Raw genomic sequence first — 21,802 nt, 5'->3', positions numbered from 1 at the left:
CATAAAATAGATAGCTAGTGGGAAGCAACCGCATAGCACAGGGAGATCAGCTCGGTGCTTTTTGACCACCTAGAGGGGTGGGATAGGGAGGGTGGGAGGGAGACGCAAGAGGGAAGAGATATGGGGACATATGTATATGTATAACTGATTCTCTTTGTTATAAAGCATAAACACACCACTGTAAAGCAATTATACTCCAATAAAGATGTTAAAAAAAAAAAAGCAAAGCTGCCCCCACCTCCTTGCTCCAAGGCAGCTGCTCCTGCCCATTAATTGAATCACCTGTCGGCATCCAAAGTAAATTAGAGACAAGGCTTCCAATTCATTAACTACAGCACAACTATCACAGGACTTGGTAATTACAACACACCTGCCCTCCCAGGCACGGAGGGTGGTCCCCTGGCCTACATTATCAGCCAAGCACTGTCCCTGCCTTCTAGGAAACGAGTGCTCAGTGATATAGAACAAGACGCTAGGAGGAAGACACAATTTCTCCAAGTCTCAGACTGAGTACATAATTCAACACAACGCCCCTGCTTTCACGGGGGAATGCTAAATAATGTGTCTTTAGAAATGGGAATCTTGTCTGCCAAGAACTGTGAGACAGCACAGAACTTGACAGGAACACTTCCCTCCTGCTGGGAAGCAGCCCAGTGAAGGAAAGAACACTCACCTAGAAGTGGCAAGACCTGGGGGCTTGCTGCAGCCCGACACGCCTGGATAAGTCACCTCATCTCCCCACATCTTGATTTTCACATCTATAAAATGATGGCATTGGACACAATTAAAGATATCTGTGTTGTTTTCCCTCAGCAGTGGGGCACAGGGTCAGAAACATGGAAGCATGGGGATGAATGATTTTTTAAATGTTACTGAATTGAGAGAAGCTATACTTGGCACACAAACATTAGAATGACAGAGCATGGGCCAAGGGCACAAAATGTCTTTACTCACACTGATCTCCTTTTTGTCAACCATCATGCAAATGTCCATAACATAATGTTAGCAGAATTAAACTTTAGCAGCTGAAAACAAGATAATTATGGTCACCTTCCGCTGTAATGGCTAATTGACCTGGGCCTGCTAGTAGCAGCGTGTCACATAATGGTGATCCTTGGGAAGGGGCTTTGTCCCTACTGGCCCACCAAATGGTGTGTGTATCCTAATTTAAACAGAAAAATGAGGCTCCAAACCTTTCCCAGGCTTACCTGCACTTTTGTTCCAATGGGATACAGGTTGGACCCCAGGGAAACTCTGAGGTTATTTCCTAACACTCTCTGAGTCTAAACCAGTGGTTCTCAAACTTTAGTGTACCTATGAGTCACCAGAGAAACTTATTAAAAATGAAAATTCTTAAGTCCCACTCCAGAGACTCTGGTTCAGTAGATTTGGGGCACATCATCACAGGAATGGGTATTTTAGAGAAGCACCAGAAGGCAACTGTGATATAGGTAATCCAAAACCCATAGTTGAAGACACGCGGGTCATTCCAAAACAGCTGGGAGGGGTCCTTGTACTAGAAAAGGGCCTGAGTTTCTTTTGTTTGGCTAAAAATCGCACAGTCAAGAATTAAATTCCAAACCAGCATGAAGAATATGTAGGTCCTTGCTTCTAAGGAAGATGGACATGGCCTGGCCAAGAACGGAACAATGCATATTCCAGACAAACACAGAGAGGTGACTGGTCCACAACCTACATTTGCTGGAATGATGACGCTAAGACAGCAGCATCATTAGACACTGTGTGTGAGTGAATCATTCATTCACCAGGTGAAAAACAGCATGGGCAGAAGTCCTGGAGAGCCCTGCAACCCGAGCAGGACTTACACAGCATCATACAGTTAATTTCCTAAAAAGTTTGTCTCTTTTCTTTCTGCTTTTGCTTATCACAAGTTTTGAGTTTCCCGAGGACCTATCTTCCTAGATAAAAATCTCACTCCCTCAAATTTCGGCACCTATTAGTAAGCCTGGCTCAATGATTCTCAATAGGAAAGATCTGAGGTTCTTCACCAAGAATCCTAACTCCTTTTCCAAAGGAGCATGTATGTCATGCTTCTCTCTGAGCTCTGCCATCAGTAGCTTCTCCAATGCCTTTCTTACCTCTCTTGAGGATGTAGAGCTTTGCAATTCTTTGACAAGATTTCGGTTGCCAGAATCTTGTCCACTGTATAAGCTTCCAGCTCATTACCTTTTTTTTTTTTCCTTTGGCCACGCCATGCGGCATGTGGGATCTTAGTTCCCTGACCAGGGATCAAACCCACGCTCCCTGCACTGGAAGCTCAGAGTTCTAACCACTGGACCTCCAGGGAAGTCCCCCAATCTCATTAATTTTGAATAAGGGAGGTAATGGCTTGTAATTAAGTCACCTCCTCTGGATTAGTTAGGGAACTGGAACTCTAAGCAAGACCCTTACCTTCTCTGCCCTTTAATTCCCACCCCTTGTGGTACACTGCTAACGCTCCTGGTGTTGCGATGTTTAGGGTCTCCCACTCCAAGGAAGAGACGATTCAGAGAGCAATTCTACCTCCTTCCCCATCCCTGCCTCACACCCAGGAAAAATAAAATGAGCCCATTCTATTTTCCTCATTTAATAAATAAGTGTTATGGGACCTTGACTCAAATGGTCCCCAAATATGAAAATGCTAGGGTCTCAAAAAGTTGCAATTGGAAACTTCTGAAAACATTTCACTGGGATATAAGTTCCATAAAGGCAGGGACTTCATTTGGTTCATTCTTACGTTCCCAGTACCTAGAGCACCGCATGCCATACAGCAGGTGGACAAATAACACTCAAAAGAGCTGCCCTCAATATCTCCATAGACCTTCCATGGGCTGGGCCTAAGGCACATCCCCTCAGTCCTGTATTTACAGTGGCAAGCGGAGCCTGCTCCCAGCTCAGGAGAGCTGAAAGTACACATTTCTTCCCAGTTCCACTTCAGTGAGGTTACATTGGTAGCCTGAAATTCACCGTGGTGGGAATATCTACATCACGAAAATTGGCAAACACAACAAATCAAGGCTTTTTTCCTAGAGACAGCTGGTTGTTAAACATTTACCAGCATACCACTGCCCTTAAGACCTACAACGTCTCTTATCGGTGAATATGAAGGCCAGAAAAAATGAAGCTCAGTTTTTGGCAGCTCCAGTCTAGAAAATAAAGCGGTATTTGTCAACTTATTTTGTAAAAGAATCAATTCACACCAGTCCCTGATTCGGGTTCCTTGCGGGTCTCTATAGAAGAGACTGCACTGAAAACTGAAGGGGCTCCTCTGTGAGGCCGTTTCCCATCTGCAGAAGGTTACAGTTAATGAGAGTTAATTGAGCAAAGAAAAATTCTGACAACAGGAGTGAAGGGAAGACAGGAGATGAGCCTCGGGCCCAGCCCACTGAGAACCTATGGAGACGCCGAACATAAAGCTCTTCTGAGCTGAGCAGTTTGGAATCACAGACACTGATTTTGACTCTAAATTATGCTTTCTATTATATTTTCAAACATGTTTATAGCATTTACTATGCGCCAGGCACTAGTCAGTTTGCTTAGCAAATGTTTACTCATGATTTTAGCTGCAAGTACCACACATAAGTGTTCACTATCACCCAGACAAAAGAAACCCTTCTGACTCCCCCAGGCTTTAGCTCATGAAAAAGCAGAAACACACATCTACTCACCACCCACTTAATGGCTCTGGGCTTGTTCATGGTAAGAAACCTGGAGCTGAGGTCCACCTGACCATGGATGAGTTGGGTTTGAATGGATTTCCTCAGGGGTCACAGATTAAATTTGGCACCATGGTATATGTCCCTTCAATTTTACAACTGTGGAGTTTAGTGGAAAATGGCAGAAGCCAAGGAGGAGGAAGCAGCCAGTGTTGCCGTAGGCCTTCTCCTTTTTTGAAGAGGTGGAAGACTATATTAGGAAGCCTCTTAAATCTTTTCCCGCTATGTAACAATGATGATAATAAAGATAAAACAAACTACAAGGACTTCCCTGGTGGCACAGTGGTTAAGAATCTGCCTGCCAATGCAGGGGACACGGGTTGGATCCCTGTTCCGGGAAGATCCCACATGCCGCGGAGCAACTAAGCCTGTGCGCCACAACTACTGAGCCCGCGCTCTAGAGCCTGCGAGCCACAACTACTGAAGCCCGTGTGCCACAACTACTTAAGCCCGCACACCTAGAGCCTGTGCTCTGCAACAAGAGAAGCCACCGCAGTGAGAAGCCCGCGCACTGAAACGAAGAGTAGCCCCCACTCGCCGCAACTAGAGAAAGCCCGTGCGCAGCAGTGAAGACCCAATGCAGCCAAAAATAAATAAATTTTAAAAAAAATTTAAAAAAAGAAAACATCTCAGGGACACTGGTGGACTGAGAAGTCCAGACTGGTGACAGGTGGGTGGAATTTCAAGGCCTTAATTATTGAGGTATCAAATAAGAAGTCCCAGAAAAAGGTGGAGCCCAGCATGAATGAAAGGGCTGAAAGCAAAGAAGCCCAAAATACTAGGGATGGCATATGACACATCCCCATAAGAGGGTACATACTGTCTAAATTTTTTATTTCAATCTCAAAGTTTTGTGATTTTTTTAAAATTCTGCATAGTACAAATAGGAGGATGATTTAGTGTTTTCCAGTTTAGGTGACTTCAGACAGTTCTATCATATTTCCGACTGCCAACTATTCCAGCTGAACCTCCATATGTACATATTAGGTTAAGAGACAGAGAAGGAGCAACTAAAGATACGGGGAAGTACTCACATAACCCCACCACTACTTTTATAAAAAGATACCTCAAAAGGCAACCAACCTCTTGCCTTTTTGAATAAAACATTTAGTTATTACTTATAGGATATGGATTGACATGGAGATGCAGGGGCAGAATTAGGAAATTAGACTATCTCATTCATAAAATTTTCAGGTAAGTTTCTTTATCTATGTCAAATTTGAGAAGGGGCCCTGCCTATTCATATCTAGAGTATCTATTTTTTCCATATTACCCTCAGACCTTAAGCAACACTAGCTATTAAAAGATGGATAGAACTGGTACCAATAACTCCAAAGTTAAATTCCTACTTCCTCCCCATCCCAACCACTCTCTTTGCAAGAATAAGTTGGCTGAAGGCAATGCTACTTACCCCCCTAGGAGGAGAAAAACAAGTCTTCTAATGACCCAAGCACTTACTTTAAATAACCAGTCTTCCCCCTTCATCCTCCTAACATCTACTCTCATTGGTCGGCTCCCGAGGCTATAACCTGGGAGTTAACCTGCATGATGCCCTACTGTCATCCCCACAGACACTAAGAAGTTGGCTGGGCATCCCCTAGATGAATGTTAAAGTGTGAAGCACCTGCATCAAAATCATATAGAGCACTTAGTAAAAATACAGACTCTAAGACCTCAGGCCAAACCCACTGAAACAGAATTTCTGATGGTGGAACTCAAGAACCTGCATTTTTTAACAAGTGATTTTTATACATACTAGGTTTAAGAATCTCTGCCTCACTATGACAATCACGAAGAGAGGCAAAGTGATTTACCAAGTCAACCCATCGCTCAACAGCAGGGCCAGGCTAGAACCCACCCTTCCTGAGCACCTGGTGTGAGCCTCACCAACTAGAGCCCATTGACTTGTTACTAACAAGAAAAACGATTTGGCGCTCTACAGAGAAAGTCCCATCCAATCTTAACAATAACAGCATCCCACAGAGAAATAGCCCTCTAGTCCTTAATTCTGCCTTTCACGTAGCAGAGGCAGAAAGCTTCATTTTAGGGCTTCTGATAATTTGTAGAATCATCGCTGCTAAAGATTTGCAGCCTTGGGAGAAGGCCAGGGAAACAACAGGACAAATACAAAAGGTGCTATTTTCATCAATCAGTGAGAGGGTCTGGAAACTGAAATTTGATTATTTTGTCTCTTCTTGAGTCTCTCTTGAACTCTGTGTTCCTGGAAATTACATTCACACTCAGGTTGACTTCAGAGAGTTGTTCTTTCCTTTCCATTTATCAGGTTTCGGAAGTGTTTTTTGTCCTAAGACACTGCACAGGAAGCCCCCACAAAAAGTAGCTGTAATTAAAGGTGTAAATGAGCACACACAGGGATGCTCAGGGAGCCGGGGAGTAAATATCACAAACTCTCTAATACGAGGCAGAGGTGTCCTCAAACATTCTCGCTCAGAAAATACGAAGTCACTCGTAATACAAGGCACATTCTCAATTACTTTATCTGGAACAAGTAATACATTATTTTATTTGGATTTTCATAATGACCTGAAATTACCCCAGTCAATGTTACTTTAGGCTTCTTGTAAAGGTCATCTGATGAAATAATTTTTAAAGGAGACAACGGTATCATTCATCATTCCTGGGAGTATGAACACACAACTGCAAGTTTTATAAGCTCTCATTAAAAAGCCACATATGTCTATGTCATGGAGTTTGTGAATGGCAACCAGACAAATAGGGAGAAAAAATGTCCGAAAGAAATCAGAACGGGGCTTCCCTGGTGGCGCAGTTGTTAAGAATACACCTGCCGGGCTTCCCTGGTGGCGCAGTGGTTGAGAGTCCGCCTGCCGATGCAGGGGACACGAGTTCGTGCCCCGGTCCGGGAGGATCCCACATGCCGCGGAGCGGCTGGGCCCGTGAGCCATGGCCGCTGAGCCTGCGCATCCGGAGCCTGTGCTCCACAACGGGAGAGGCCACAACAGTGAGAGGCCCACGTACCGCAAAAAATAAATTAAAAAAAAAAAAAAAAAAAAAAAAAAGAATACACCTGCCAATGCAAGGGACATGGGTTCGAGCCCTGGTCCGGGAAGATCCCACATGCTGCGGAGCAACTAAGCCCATGCGCCACAACGACTGAGCCTATGTTCTAGAGCCCACAGGCCACAACTACTGAGCCCGAGTACCACAACTACTGAAACGCACACACCTAGAGCCTGTGCTCCACAACAAGAGAAGCCACCACAATGAGAAGCCCCGTGCACTGCAATGAAGAGTGGCCCCCGCTCGCCGCAACTAGAGAAAGCCTGTACACAGCATTGAAGACCCAACGCAGCCATAAATAAATAAATAAAGAAGAATGGTTACTTGTGGCTTATGTTGAAATTTCAGTGCAAAACAAAAACAAAAAAAAAAAACAATGAGGCTGTGTCTCTCTTACACAGCTTGGAAGTGATGATGGGCCCTGAAAAACTGTATGAGGTGGCTCTAAAATGCTTCCCGCAAAAGCAGTTGCTGATATCAAAGAGGTATGTGGAGAATTTGAACAAAGTTGCTTCATGAATTTTAAGAAGGAAAAACAGCATTTCTAAATTAACATACTGTTTTCTCATTGGAATTGGAAAATTCTATCAAGGCATCAAGATACAATAGATAGAGAATACCAAAGTAAGGTGTCAGATCAAGATGCAAATTTTTCAAAGTTATGGTCAAGTGGTTATAATACTGGAATCCTCACCCACCTGGAGGATATAAAAGAATAGAAGGGGCTTCCCTGGTGGTGCAGTGGTTGGGAGTCCGCCTGCCGATGCAGGGGACGCGGGTTCGTGCCCCGGTCCGGGAGGATCCCACGTGCTGCGGAGCGGCTGGGCCTGTGAGCCATGGCCGCTGAGACTGCGCATCCGGAGCCTGTGCTCCGCGGCGGGAGAGGCCACAACAGTGAGGCCCGCGTACCACAAAAAAAAAAAAGAATAGACGGAGAGCTGTGGGCGGGCACTCAGTCCTATCCACCCAGGCAAGAAGCAGAGGGGTAACCATCTCTCCCCTCAACCCTAGTAAGGGGCTTCAACAAGCCCATGCAGACAGCTTGATGTGTGTCCCCTGCAACTGAGGTTCACAGAGAATTGTGACTGGCTCCTGTCTGAAAAACCTACAGCGCAAGAGATGGGCTGATGAGTGGCTCAAAGAAGAGGCTAGAGCAGGCAGCCTGCACTTCCAGAATTTGTTGGGGCCAAGAATCCATGTATGTTCCATTGGATCAGATGTGGGCCACAGTGTACGAGCAATGGCATAGGGTCAGGTCATGGTTTGTCCAAGAGGGTCACCTGCAGCGGCAAACAGCCCTCAGCAAAAAGAAGCTGGAGGTCCAGCAGCATTCACAGGGGCTGAGGACAGAGTAACCTACCAACCAAGAATACGGGAGGGTATCACAATCATCAAGGGACAGGTGACAGTCCAGACAACATGAAGCCACTTACAACAGGATTAGTCTTTCTGGTCTTTTCTGTCCCTGCTACATCTCCCCCCTCCACCTTTATACCGCCAAGCCCCACCTCAGCTTCAGTCCTGGAAGGTCAAGAAACCTTGGCCCAGAAGCTCAAGATGGGGAAGGAAGCCAACCAGACTCCTTTACTCAACTTCAAGTTTCTCCCAGGCAACAGGCCTGGACTGGGGATTGCGGAAGGGGGGAGTTTTTCATTTTCAATCAAGTTTTGTGTTTTACCTCTTTCATCAGACTTTCGCACATTATGTACTAAATTGAGAGTGTTTGGGGACTTAAGAATAACCAGAAACGTTGCAGAGTTGCCCATGCTTTCATTAAAGAAGTCATATAAATGGAATTGAAATTAAAAGGAACAAACCATTGACACACACAATTTAGATCAGTCTTCAGGGGATTATATGGAGTGAAGAAACCAATCCCAAAGGGTTATACACTATATTATTGCATTTATATAATGCTCTTGAAATGACAAAATTATAGAAATTGAGATCAAATTAGTGGTTGCCGAGTAAGAAGGGGTGGGAGTGGGAGGAAAGTGGATGTGGTTACAAAAGGGCAACAAGAGGAATCCTTGCTGTGATGGAAATGTTCTGTATCTTGACTGTATTGACATCAACATCCTGGTTATGATATTGTACCCACCATACACACGGGCCACACAGGTACTACTGGGGGAAACTGGGTAACAGGTACCTAGCTTCTCTCTGTATTGTTTCTTAAACTGCATGTGAATCTACAATTACCTCAAAATAAAAGGTTTAATTTTTAAAAAGGTGCTGAAAGCTGTGTGTACACCAGTTGAAGAGGTGATGACCAGCCTTTATTACACTGATTCAATTCTGATAGCTGAAGATACTTGGTCTGACTCATTTATAAAACCCGCTGCTTTTAGTTGTGCAAAAATCAGGGTTTTCAACTTAATATTCACTGGTTGCCTTGGTGTATTAGTTTACTATGGCTGCCAAAATAAAGTACCACAGACCGGGTGGCTTAAAACAACAGAAATTTATTGTCTCACAGTTATGGAAGCTAGAACTCTGAAATCAAGGTGTTAGCTGGGCCATGCTCCCTCTGAAACCGGTAGGGGAATCCTTCCTCGCCTCTTCCTAGCTTCCGATGGCTTGCCAGCAACCTTTGGTGTTCCCTGGCTTTCAGATGCGTAACTCAATCTCTGCCTTCACCTCTTTCTCTGTTCCCCCATGTGTCTGTCTTCACTTTGCCTTCTTTTAAGGACACCAGTCATGTTGGATTAAAGGCCCACCCTACTCCAGTATGACCCCACTGAAAGTGCTTACATCTGCAATGACCCTACTGCCACATAAGGTCACACCCTGAGGTACTGTGGGTCAGGACTCCTACATATCTTTTTGGGGGGATAGGGGTGCACAACCCATAACACTTGGCTAGAATCAAAATATTCTGTTTGTTGTTTTCAGACCTTATTCACATCCCCATTCCCACCACGGAGCTTCCCAGATGGACAGGTGGAAGGATGGATGGTGGTTCCCTGACAGTTGATAGAATCTCCAGCGTACCACTCTGATCTCACACACCTAGGAGCCACCTGTCTCAGTACAGGCAGCCAAATGCCACCTGTAGCTCCCTGATGGCAACACTGCCTCTTAGCCACTCTCCCACAGGGAGCATCATGGCCCCAGGCTGCTTCAGCAATCACTCTTTGTCTAGGATCCAAAAGCCTCTGAAAGCTATAGTGACATCCTCATACACATTATGCTGCCAGGTTCAAAACGCTGCCTGTCTTATTTCACAGGCTTGCTCTAAATTAAATCAGGCTATAACGTATGTCCTTGTGGATTTCCTATCAAGAGACCTGCTGTCCCTCCAGATATATCTGCCTTTTATGAGCACCGCTCCCAGCCACTGGATATGACTGTGTGTATCTGAGTCCTGGCTGCGGGCAAAATTCAAGGTCAGGAAGCTCCTACGCATGTAAATCAAGATAGTAGCTATTTAATTAATTGTTCTGTTTAATTGTCCCCAAGCATCTCATTCAATAAACACTTACTGAGCACCAACTATATGCCAGGCACTCTTCTTGATGCTGGAGACACAGCAGTGCATTAAACAAATTCTGTATCCTCATGGCTCTGCATTCTAATGGAGAGAGATAGAACACTGAACAAGCAAGACAATCTCTAAGGTTGTAACTGCTGTAAAGGAAATAAACAGGATGATGTGACAGAAGTAGAGAGGGGACATCTGAGCTGCAATTTAAAGGATGAACACAAGCCAGCCACAGGATGTGTCTACGGAAGAACATTCCAGGGCAGAGAGAACAGCAAGGACAATGGCCTTTACAAGTATTGAACTTGGCATGTTCAACTGAAACGTGATTCACAAACTATGTGGGACCTCTCTGCTTTGCTTCTTTCCACCTTCTGCCACTTTCTGTGTGCCTTCTGCCTTTGTACTGTCTTTTTTTTTAATTTTTACTTTATATTGGATCATAGTTGATTAACAATGTTGTGTTAGTTTCAGGCGTACAGCAAAGTGATTCAGTTATACATATACATGTACCTATTCTTTTTCAAATTCTTTTCCCACTTAGGTTATTATAGAATATTGAGCAGAGTTCCCTATAGTATACAGTAGGTCCTTGTTGGTTATCTATTTAAAATATAGTAGTGTTTATATGTCAATCCCAAACTCCCAGTCTATCCCTCCCCCCCCCACCCTGTAACCATGAAAAGATGCTCAACATTGCTAATTATTAGAGAAATGAAAATCAAAACTACAATATCACCTCACACCTGTCAAAATATCTACAAACAATAAATGCTGGAGAGGGTGTAGAGAAAAGGAAACCTTTCTACACTGTTGGTGGGAATATAAATTTGTACAGCCACTATGGAGAACAGTATGGAGGTTCCTTTAAAAACTAAAAATAGAGCTACCATATGATCCAGCAATCCCACTCCTGGGCGTATTTCTGGGGAAAAAACATGATTTGAAAGGATACATGCACCCCAATGTTCACTGCAGCACTGTTTACAATAGCCAAGACATGGAAGCAACCTAAATGTCCATCAACAGATGAATGGATAAAGAAGATGTGGTACATACATACAATGGAATATTACTCAGCCATTAAAAAGAATGAAATAGGGCTTCCCTGGTGGTGCAGTGGTTGAGAATCTGCCTGCCAATGCAGGGGACACGGGTTCGAGCCCTGGTCCAGGAGGGTCCTACATGCTTCAGAGTAGCTGAGCCCATGTGCCGCAGCTGCTGAGACTGTGCTCTGGATCCCAGAAGCCACAGCTGCTGGGGCCCGCACGCCTGGAGCCCGTGCTCCGCGGCGGGAGAGGGCGCCGCAGTGAGAGGCCCGTGCTCCACAACGAAAAGTAGCCCCCCACTCGCCACAACTAGAGAAAGCCCATGTGCAGCAACAAAGACCCAACACAGCCATAAATAAATAAATAAATTATTTATTTATTTATTTAAAAAAAGAATGAAATAATGCCATTTGCAATGACATGGATAGACCTGGAGATTATCATACGAAGTGAAGTAAGGCAAAGACAAAAATCATATGATATAGCTTACATACAGAGTCTAAAAAAATGATACTAATGAGCTTATTTACAAAACAGAAACAGACTCACAGACTTCCAGAACGAACTTATGAATTGTTCGTTTAACTTGACAATGCCCACATGAGTCTGGCCCAGGTTCTTCCCTGCACTTGAACGCCTGGACTTTGTGCTGACAAATCTCCTGCTGTCCCACCCATGCCCTGGGCTTGGATCAACTGAGGATATGCATTTCACCCCTCACAGAAGTGATCTGCTTCAACCATCCTGAGAGCTGGACACTGGCCATGGTGAAATTCAAAGCAGAAAACGGGGAGCAGCTCATTTCCCCAACCATATACCTGCCAGGCGTCTGTGGACGTCATCCCCGCCCCACAACTGACTGTGATAAGGGTTGTGTTTCCCAGGACTCAGCCACAGCCTTGCCCGCTGACCTCCCCAGAAGCTCTATAAACACTCTGGAAACAGAAGCCAGCTTATGACCCAGAGCCTGGTGAGCTCATCATCTCCTGGGACGCTGCATCTAACAATGGCAGTTTTCCCCTTTTCTAACACAGATAGATTTTTTTTTTCTGGTCCCTAAATTTTTATATTAATTAACTGTTAATAACTATTTATGTGTAAGTAACTTCATTTTTTTTAAACAATGTTTAACTGAGAGAGAAAAAGCATCAGAAGCTCTGTGCTGATTCAGGACCAATGTCACTGATTTCCTGGTCCAGTAGAGTCTCCTCCGGGCTTCTGCCCCTGCACGTGCACATGCAGCTTCCAGCCTCCTCTACGTTCCTGGACGACTTTCCACTCCTGACCTCTTGCACTGCCAGACTTATAGTCACCCTCAGTGTCCATGAGCATCTCTCCAGCTGCCAGCCCGTCTCTGGTTCCTGGTCAACTCAGGGCTCTGGGTTTCGGCCACTCTTCTTTCCTGGGGATCACACGTTCATGGCATCAGGCCCTGCCTGGCTGTGGGAGTGTGCTCACGAGCAAGTCACTCCCCCTCTGAACATGTTTACACAAACGCAGGATATGGTGACAACAATACTACAGAAATCAGTCAGGATATTTCTGCTGTGCGTGACAGGAAGCCAACTCACGAAAGTTTAAGCAAAAAGGGAGATGTTGGGTTTTTTTCCTTCATGTAATTGGAGAACACAGGTTCAGGACCTCGAGGGACTCACACAGTATCATCAGAATACTTTCTTTGTCTCCCTCCACCCTTCACCCTCCTCTCACCCTCACCTCTGCCCTCATTCTCTACTGACCAGATGGTTCTGGGCTTCCTTTATCCCTGCTTAGCAGCCCCTTTGAAAAAGAGGGCTTCTCTACCAGCATCTCTATATCAAGGGCTTTGACCAAGCTTAGATTCCCACGACCCATTCCTGGACTAATCACTGAAAACAGGTAAATAGGATCCTGGGACCAGCAAGGCCTGGGTCATGTGCCCACCACTACCTCCCAGGGTAGGTGTGGGGCTAAGCAGAGTATTGTGAGGGGCAGTCATATAAGGAACCACACAAAGTAGAAAGCAGTAAATACTACAGTTTGGTTCACTAAATATTCATTCCATAATCCTCCAACCATCTGCTACCCTCTGCTACAAAGGCTAGAAAGCTAAAATTACTACTTCGCAGACTGTCTTGCAGTTAGAGCGCAGGCTTATACCCAAGTTCTGCCCAGCACATGTTCCCGAGAAAAGCAGGCATGATTAATGTGAGGTGGTGGCTGGTGCAGTCATCAAGTTTTCTCATAAGTACAGGAGGATTACAGATAGCTTTTGTTCTTCGGGGCCAGCTATGTCGTAGGGTTCTAGAGTCTAATCCCTACATCACTGGTGGTACGTGACAACAGCTTCATTTCTGCTAGAACTAGTGGTATGGCTGTGCATATTTCCTAACTGTGCCCCTAGCTCTGTAGCATCCAGGCTTGGTTCCCTGAATCCCATAAATTCTGTAAGCAACCTAATACCCTGAAAGAAATTTCTTTCTTCATCAACTGGCTAGTTTGGTGTAGAAGTAAAGCACCTTGCCCTGCTACATTATGCAAAAACGTGCACTTTAGGTTCCCTGGTCAGGAGAAAACAAACATACACCTGCTCCCTGAGCCCCACCCCTCCCCCAAAATAAAAACAGTAAAAAGACACAGGATCACACTATCTAGCTCTGGTCCCCAAAATAACTGAAATAATGAACCTTTCCTGTAACTTACTGACTCCTGATAAAAACAACTTTATTGTATTGCAACTTTGACTTTTACAGTGCTGCCATCCAAAGACATGACACTATCTTTGAGGTTACAACACTCACGTGAGATAACTGCTTTTTTCCCCAACACTGAACATAGGAACTGTAAATGTGGTCATCTTGTGGTTGCTTTCTTTTAAAATAACTGTTTGTTGTATATTTCATTTGTCAAGCCACTCCTTCAAAAACCTGAACTCCCTTGCAATCCGTCTTTGTAAATAAAATGTTTTCCTTTCCTGAATGCTTTTATAGCTGTCTTCTTTTGACAATAGGCTCTGTTGTTTGCAATTAAGAGCCCTGATAAATACTGGAAGGGAGGCTCCCCAGTGTATGAACATGAGTTGTTGAGGGAGGGCAGTGCTGTTAAGAGGGAAAGGATGCGTTGAGAAAATAAAAACGCAAAATTTGTGCCTACATTATTTCATAATTCATATTATGATTGACCGGAATAATGTGGTATTGTTATAAACTACAAAACCCAGTGTAAAGGTAAGGCTAAAGCAGTATTCTGATTGGTAGTTACCATTTGGCAGGTGAGTCAAGGGTACCTGCATTGCACAGGAAGCATCCATCTCCCATTAGCAAAACCCTCCTTGTCTTTCCCTATTAAAGACCCTCTATGAAGGTCCTAAACTGCCCACATATATTGTCTTCCTAGATAAGGTGACCATTACTTGGAAGTCAACAATGCACACGGAGTCATCTATCCCTGCCACAGGTGCTGACTAAGCATCAACTGGCAAAAACCTGATTGCAGGCCAGCATCAGGCAGCACCACCAGGACACAGACAGGGAGGAAGTTTACACTAGATACCCAATTCAGTGTAGCCATCAGCGCTGGAAGAGAAGGAGTCAACTGGACTAGGGAGAGGCACGAGGGGAGATTCAAATGCACCTATAACATTTTATTTTTATAAAATAAAAAATATAGGAAACAAATATGACAAAATGTTGCCATTTGTTATTTCTGAAGGTGGGCTTGTAATTTGTTAATATTTTTTCTGCATTTTTAAAACCTCTCAAAAAAAAAAAAAAAAGAAGAAAGAGAAGCCCAAAAGAGAAACCTTATAGGTTTCATGCTTTGCCTCTACCTCTGTAATTTTGCCCCTCAGGAGAAACCTTTCATCAGAAATAATAATTTTTTTTAAAAAAATGAGTTCTAAAACTGATGTTAAACCATTACTAGAAATTTATTTTAAGTGCTAAGGTGCCTAGACATTAGTGGTTCAAATTAACCTGAAAGTTTTTCAGGTGTCTCAGATTTGGTGAAGCAAGTTTTCAACGTAGGCCCAAAAGAAGTTTCCAAGATTCCTCAGAATCAAGTGTGGCCACCAATGAAAATATTGCTTGAGTCCATTTGAAGGCATTTCCCTGGAAACTGCTTGTAAATGCAAAAGCAAAAGAAAACAACAAAATTCCTGAGCAGGAACATTCAAGAGTTTTTGGTTCTAGAGGCCTCCTGAAAGAAATCGTGTGTGCGTGTGTGTGTCTGTGTGTGTGTGTGTACGTATTGGAGGGAGGGGGATGTTAATTAAGAGGATTCAGGGCTACACCCTTGGCTTATTCAGTCTTGTCCATGCCTTACAGTGTGTTAAAGGAAGCTTTATTTTGCTTATTTTCCCTTTGTCAGTAATCCTTTATAATGCCCTAGCCTCATGGTAGAATTTTAGTAGAATTAAACTAACACAAATCAAAACTGCATAATTGGGCTTCCCTGGTGGCGCAGTGGTTGAGAGTCCGCCTGCCAATGTAGGGGACACGGGTTCGTGCCCCGGTCCGGGAAGATGCCACATGACGCGGAGCGGCTGGGCCCGTGAGCCATGGCCGCTGAGCCTGAGCGTCCGGAGCCTGTGCGCCACAATGGGAGAAGCCACACAGTGAGAGGCCCGCGTACCGCAAAAACAAAACAAAAAAGACTGCATAATTAATTAAGTCCTGCAATTACTAATTGACCTAAGTCTAGGAAAAGGAGTCATCCAGGACATAGTCAGTTACACAACAGGTATAGCACTAGTTCAAGTATAATGGTTAAAACTAGGTTTAAGACTATTTTGGTTAAAAATCCCAAGTGTGCCCCCAACCTCTATCCTATTAACCCTCAAAGTTGTGGGTTCTGCATTTAACCTAGGAGCTACATTCTCAGACACCCAGGAACTACGGGATTACAAGGAAAGAGAAAAAATTTTAATGTTTTATGAGTGTAAAGTAACAAAAACACAAATTTTACTCACTCATCCATTCAATAAAAATTTACGGAAGTCCCACACTGTTTATCAGAAACAGGTATTTTAATATACATGGGTTTCAACACTCTTCTTTCAAAATCTCCCACTTAACTTTAGACTGCTTTACACTCCCCAGGTAACCCCCCGCCCGCAAAACAGGGATTCCATTCTTCATATCCAACTTGAATTTGTATATCATAAATGTTCTATTCTAATATTTTGTAATCAGGTAGCTCTTCCATAAATAAATTTTTAAAAATATGCTATTAACCCTAATTTATGTTGACCCAAGTGTTTAAAAAAAAAAAACTCAGTTTGAACCATATGAAGTTGTAGTAAAAAAAAGGGTCAAATGTTTGAAATGGTCAAATATCAGCAATATATAAACAAATATACATATTCTTAATGTTATTTTTTACATACATTATCTCATTTTATTTTTTATTATGAATATGAATATAGTACATGTTCATTTACCCATAAAGCCCATCCACATTATTAATATTTTGTTATATTTTTCTCTAGTCTATCTTACTCGCATTTTTTTGAATTTTATTTATTTTTTTATACAGCAGGTTTTTATTATCTATTTTATACATATTATTGTATATATGTCAATCCCAATCTCACAATTCATCCCACCACTACCCTCCCCCTGCCACTTTCCCCCCTTGGTAGCCATACGTTTGTTCTCTACATCTGTGTCTCTATTTCTGCCCTGCAAACTGGTTCATCTGTACCATTTTTCTAGGTTCCACATATATGCGTTAATATACGATATTTGTTTTTCTCTTTCTGACTTACTTCACTCTGTATGACAGTCTCTAGATCCATCCACGTCTCTACAAATGACCCAATTTCATTCCTTTTTATGGCTGACATACTCAATGTTCATTAGTCTAGATTCCTAAACCTACTTGAGCTCACTTCCCTCATCCACTTTCTAACTTATTTTCCTTAATCTTTCAAGGTATTCTTATTCTGACCTGATGCCACCACCCCATTTGATGGTGACATATGTCCTAGAATCAAATCTAGCAATCATCCCACCTTCTTTTTAATATGTTTTGCTTATTCGCCAACTTCCGATTCTGGCAACGTGGCAGAACTTAGAACACTGCTACAAACAACTAGAAGTGCTGGATAAAACAAAAGACATCTTTAAGTTCATAGCTGAGTTTATAAGAAATAAAAGGAAATCCCCAGTTGCCTAAAAGAGAGACCCGAGAGCTTGCACTGAGGAGTGATTTTCAGACCAGGAACTAGGCCCTCACAGCTAACTTTGGGTTTCAACACCCACACACAGACTGAATGAGCCTGGACCCCCCTGAAGCAGGTAGCTGGAATGGAAAGCCCTGCATAAATCCAGAATCCTCAAAGAGTGGCCACCTCAGTGAAAGAGAGAGTGAAAACTGTATCCTCTACCTCAGAGAGATGGCAAGGAAATGTGCCTGTTCCTGTGGTTGAGATCTTGGGCTAGTGACAACCCTGTAACACCTGGCAGGAGCAAACGTGAGACTGTTCTGGAGGCCACTTCTGCAGCCAAGACCTCACAGTCCCTTTCAGAAAAAGGAGATGGACTCACAATCAAAAACTTACAAACATTCAAGGAAATGATCCACCATAAGAGAGAATCAGCAGACACAATAAGCATCCCAAGATAACGATCTGAAATAATACATTTTAAATTATAAAAGAGGGAATTAAAACTATAAAAAAAAGAATAAGACACTAGTATCAACTGATACCCTCCTGCTCCTTTACATGCCAGGTGTATGCTTATACCCTCAACTTTTCTAAATGCCCTACATGCAATAACAGGCTTGCCTATATGATGATGTCACTAGAGGCTCCAAAAAGATCCACTCCACCCATTTCTCCTCAACACCTGTCAAATATATGAAATGCTCAACTTAGTCACCCTTTTTGCTTAAGATAGCAAACTTTTTTTTAAAGTACCCTTAATAGTCAATGTATTAATGCAATAACATCTGTTAACATGTACATCGAAAGTGGTTTATTTATTTAGCATGCCACCATGAAGGAATGGAATTCAATTTCTGTTAAGTTTGGAAGAGAGAGCACAAGTAAGTAATTCAGGACAAGGTCACTGGGCACCCACAAGGACAAGAAGAAACCAAGAGGTATCTGAAAAGAGATGGAGTGAATACGAGAACATACAAACTCTGAAAATGGGTGTTGATTCTCCGAAGATAGTTTTCTTACTTTTTAGTTTTGCCTAGGGTAAATCCTTACTTCTAAATTTCACCTAGAGTCACTCATGCCTTTCAGCCTAGCCAAAAATTCCTCTAAGTTTTTACACTTTATGACTGATAAAGACTTTCCGCCCAGCCAATCTGGAAGTTCCTCGACAATAAAATGTTTTTCACAATAGCTTCCAGTCACAACCAATCTAAATGGCGTGTTCAGAAAAATGACATGTAGAGAAACTCTTTGGCAAACTCTGCAGAAGAGATAATTTCAGAGACTTGGACACCCGAGAAAAACAAAGCCACATCTGTTTGTTCCCATTTTGAAACAAATTTCCTCCCTTCCTAAAAAATTCCACCCAGTAAAAAGGATATTTCTTGTAGAACCGTGAATATTTGGAGTTGAGACTTTAGGACCAAAAAAAAAAAAAAAAAAAATTTAATTAAAGATGAAAATTCCAAACAATAAATTAGTTGCTTTGTCTACCAGCATCAAAAATGTTCTACTATACCTTAACTGTCAACATATGCAGACATACCCCAGAGATACTGTGGGTTCAGTTCTGGGCCAATGCAATCAAGGGAATACTGCAGTAAAGCGAGTCACATGGATTTTTTGGTTTCCCAGTACATATAAAAGTTATGTTTATACTATACTGTAGACTATGAAGTGTGCAATAGCATGTCTAGAAAAACAATGTACATACCTTAATTTAAAAAATACTTTATTGCCATATTTCAAAATTTTTCAATGGGTACATTTTATTCCAAACTCTTTAAAAATATCTACAAACGGGGCTTCGCTGGTGGCGCAGTGGTTGAGAGTCCGCCTGCCGATGCAGGGGACGCGGGTTCGTGCCCCGGTCTGGGAAGATCCCACATGCCGCGGAGCAGCCGGGCCCGTGAGCCATGGCCGCTGAGCCTGCGCGTCCGGAGCCTGTGCTCCACAACAGGAGAGGCCGCAGCAGTGAGAGGCCCGTGTACCACACACAAAAAAAAAAAAAACCCCCAAAAAAATATCTACAAACTTTATTGTTCATACTACTTTACTAATTATACCTAATGGTGTTTGTAAAATAGTGTCTAAAAGAGAAAATCTATTTAATAGGTGTTCAGATATATTAAAAAAATACTTTATTGCTAAAAAATTCTAACCATCACCTGAGCCTTCAGCAAGCCATAATCTTTTTGCTGGTGAGGGTCTTGCCTCCACGTCGATGGCTGCTGACTGATCAGGGTGGTGGTTGCTGAAGGCTGGGGGGGCTGCAGCAGTTTCTTAAAACAAGACAACAGTGAAGTTGGCCACATCGATTGACTCTTCCTTTCATGAATGAGTTCTCTGTAGCACGTAATAATACCGTTTGATAGGATTTTACCCACAGAACTTCTTTCAAAACTGGAATCAATCCTCCCAAACCCTGCCACTGCTTTATCAACTAAATTTGTGTGATATTCTAAATCCTTTGTTGTCATTTCAAAAGTCTTCCTAGACTCTTCAGCAGGAGTAACTTCCATCTCAGGTAACCACTTCCTTTGCTCATACATAAGAAGCAACTCTTCATTCATTAAAGTTTTATCATGAGATTGCAGCAATTCAATCACATCTTCAGGCTCCACTTCTAATTCTAGTTCTCTTGCTATTTCCACCACAAATGCGATCACTTCCTCCACTGAAGTCTTGAACCCCTCAAAGCCATCCATGAGGCTTGGAATCAACTCCTTCTAAACTTCTGTTAATTGTTGTTATTTTGACTTCTCATTAATCACAAATGTTCTTAATGGCATCTAGAATGGTGAATCCTTTCCAGGAGGTTTCAATTTACTTTGCCCAGAGCCATCAGAGGAATCACAATCCATGGCAGCTATAACACTACAAAATGTATTTCTTAAAGAATAAGACTTGAAAGTCTAAAGTACTTCTTGATCCATGGGCTGCAGAATGGATGTTGTGTTTGCAGGCATGAAAACAACATGAATCTCATTGTACATCTCCAACAGAGCTCTTGGGCGACTAGGTGCCCAAGAGCTCACTGTCAATGAGCAGTAATATTTTAAAAGGAATCTTTTCTTCTGAGCAGTAGATCTCAACAGTGGGCTTAAACTATTCAGTAAATTATAGCTGCTTCACTTTATTGTACAGCAGAAACTAACACAACATTGTAAAGCAATTATACTCCAATAAAAATTTAAAAAATAAAATAAAAAGATAGCTCCCCCCCAAAAACAAATATTCAGTAAACCATGTTGTAAATAGATGTGCTGTCATTCAGGATTTGTTGTTCCATTTACAGAGCACAGGTAGAATAGATTTGGCATAATTCCTAAGGGCTCTAGGATTTTCAGAATGGTAAATGAGTATTGGCTTCAACTTCAAGTCATCAGCTGTATTAACTCCTAACAAGAGAGTCAGCCTGTTCTTTGAAGCTTGAAGCCAGGCATTGACTTCTCTCTAGCTGTGAAACTCCTAGATGGCATCTTCTTCCAACCAAAGGCTGTTTTTTCTACATTGAAAATCTGTAGTTTAGTGTAGCCACTTTCATTCATTATCTTAGCTAGATTTTCTGCATAACTTACTGCAGCTTCTACATCAGCACTTGCTGCTTCGCCTTGCACTTTTATGTTATAGAGATGGCTTCTTTCCTTAAACCTCATGAACCAACCTCTGCTGGCTTCAAACTTTTCTTCTGCAGCTACCTTACCTCTCTCAGCCTTCACAGAATTGAATAAAGTTAGGGTCTTGCTCTGGCTTAGGCTTTGGCTTAAGAGAATGTTGTGGCTGGTAAGATCGTCTATCCAAACAAAACTTTCTCCATATCAGCAATAAGGCTGCTTCTCTTTCTTATCATTTGTGTGTTCACTGGAGTAGCACTTCTAATTTCCTTCAAAAACTTTTCCTTTGCATTTACAACTTGGCTAACTGTTTGGCACAAGAGCCTTTTTTTTTTTTTTGGCCTATTTCAACATTCGGCATGCCTTCCTCACTGAGCTTAATCATCTAGCTTTTGATTTAAAGTGAGACACATGCAACTCTTCCTTTCACTGGAGCACTTAGAGGCCAATGCAGGATTATTAACTGGCCTAATTTCAGTATTGCTGTGTCTCAGGGAATAGGGAGGCCCGAGGAGAGTGGGGGGAGACGGGAATGGCCAGGCAGTATATTGGTCAGGACACACACAACATTATGGATTAAGTTTGCAGACTTACATGGGCACAGTTCGTAGCATCTGCAAACAATTAAAACAGTAACATCAAAGATCACTGATCACCATAACAAATATTATAATAATAATGAGAAAGTTTGAAATATTGTAAGAATTACCAAAATGTAACACACAAACACAAAGTGAACAAATGCAATTGGA

The 21,802-nt window shown here is 42.7% G+C and overlaps 1 protein-coding gene across 1 annotated transcript in view; it reads right to left on the bottom strand.

The window, feature by feature from the left end:
• GPR176 (G protein-coupled receptor 176) overlaps positions 1 to 21,802 on the bottom strand; it is a 92,281-nt gene that overhangs the window by 62,459 nt on the left and 8,020 nt on the right. The gene's annotated exons all lie outside the window — the stretch shown is intronic.

This window comes from Globicephala melas, chromosome 2 (genome assembly GCF_963455315.2).
Source record: "Globicephala melas chromosome 2, mGloMel1.2, whole genome shotgun sequence".
Classification (NCBI taxonomy): domain Eukaryota; kingdom Metazoa; phylum Chordata; class Mammalia; order Artiodactyla; family Delphinidae; genus Globicephala; species Globicephala melas.
The sequence above is the reverse complement of the archived record's forward strand: the minus strand, read 5'-3'. Positions and strand labels throughout refer to the sequence as shown.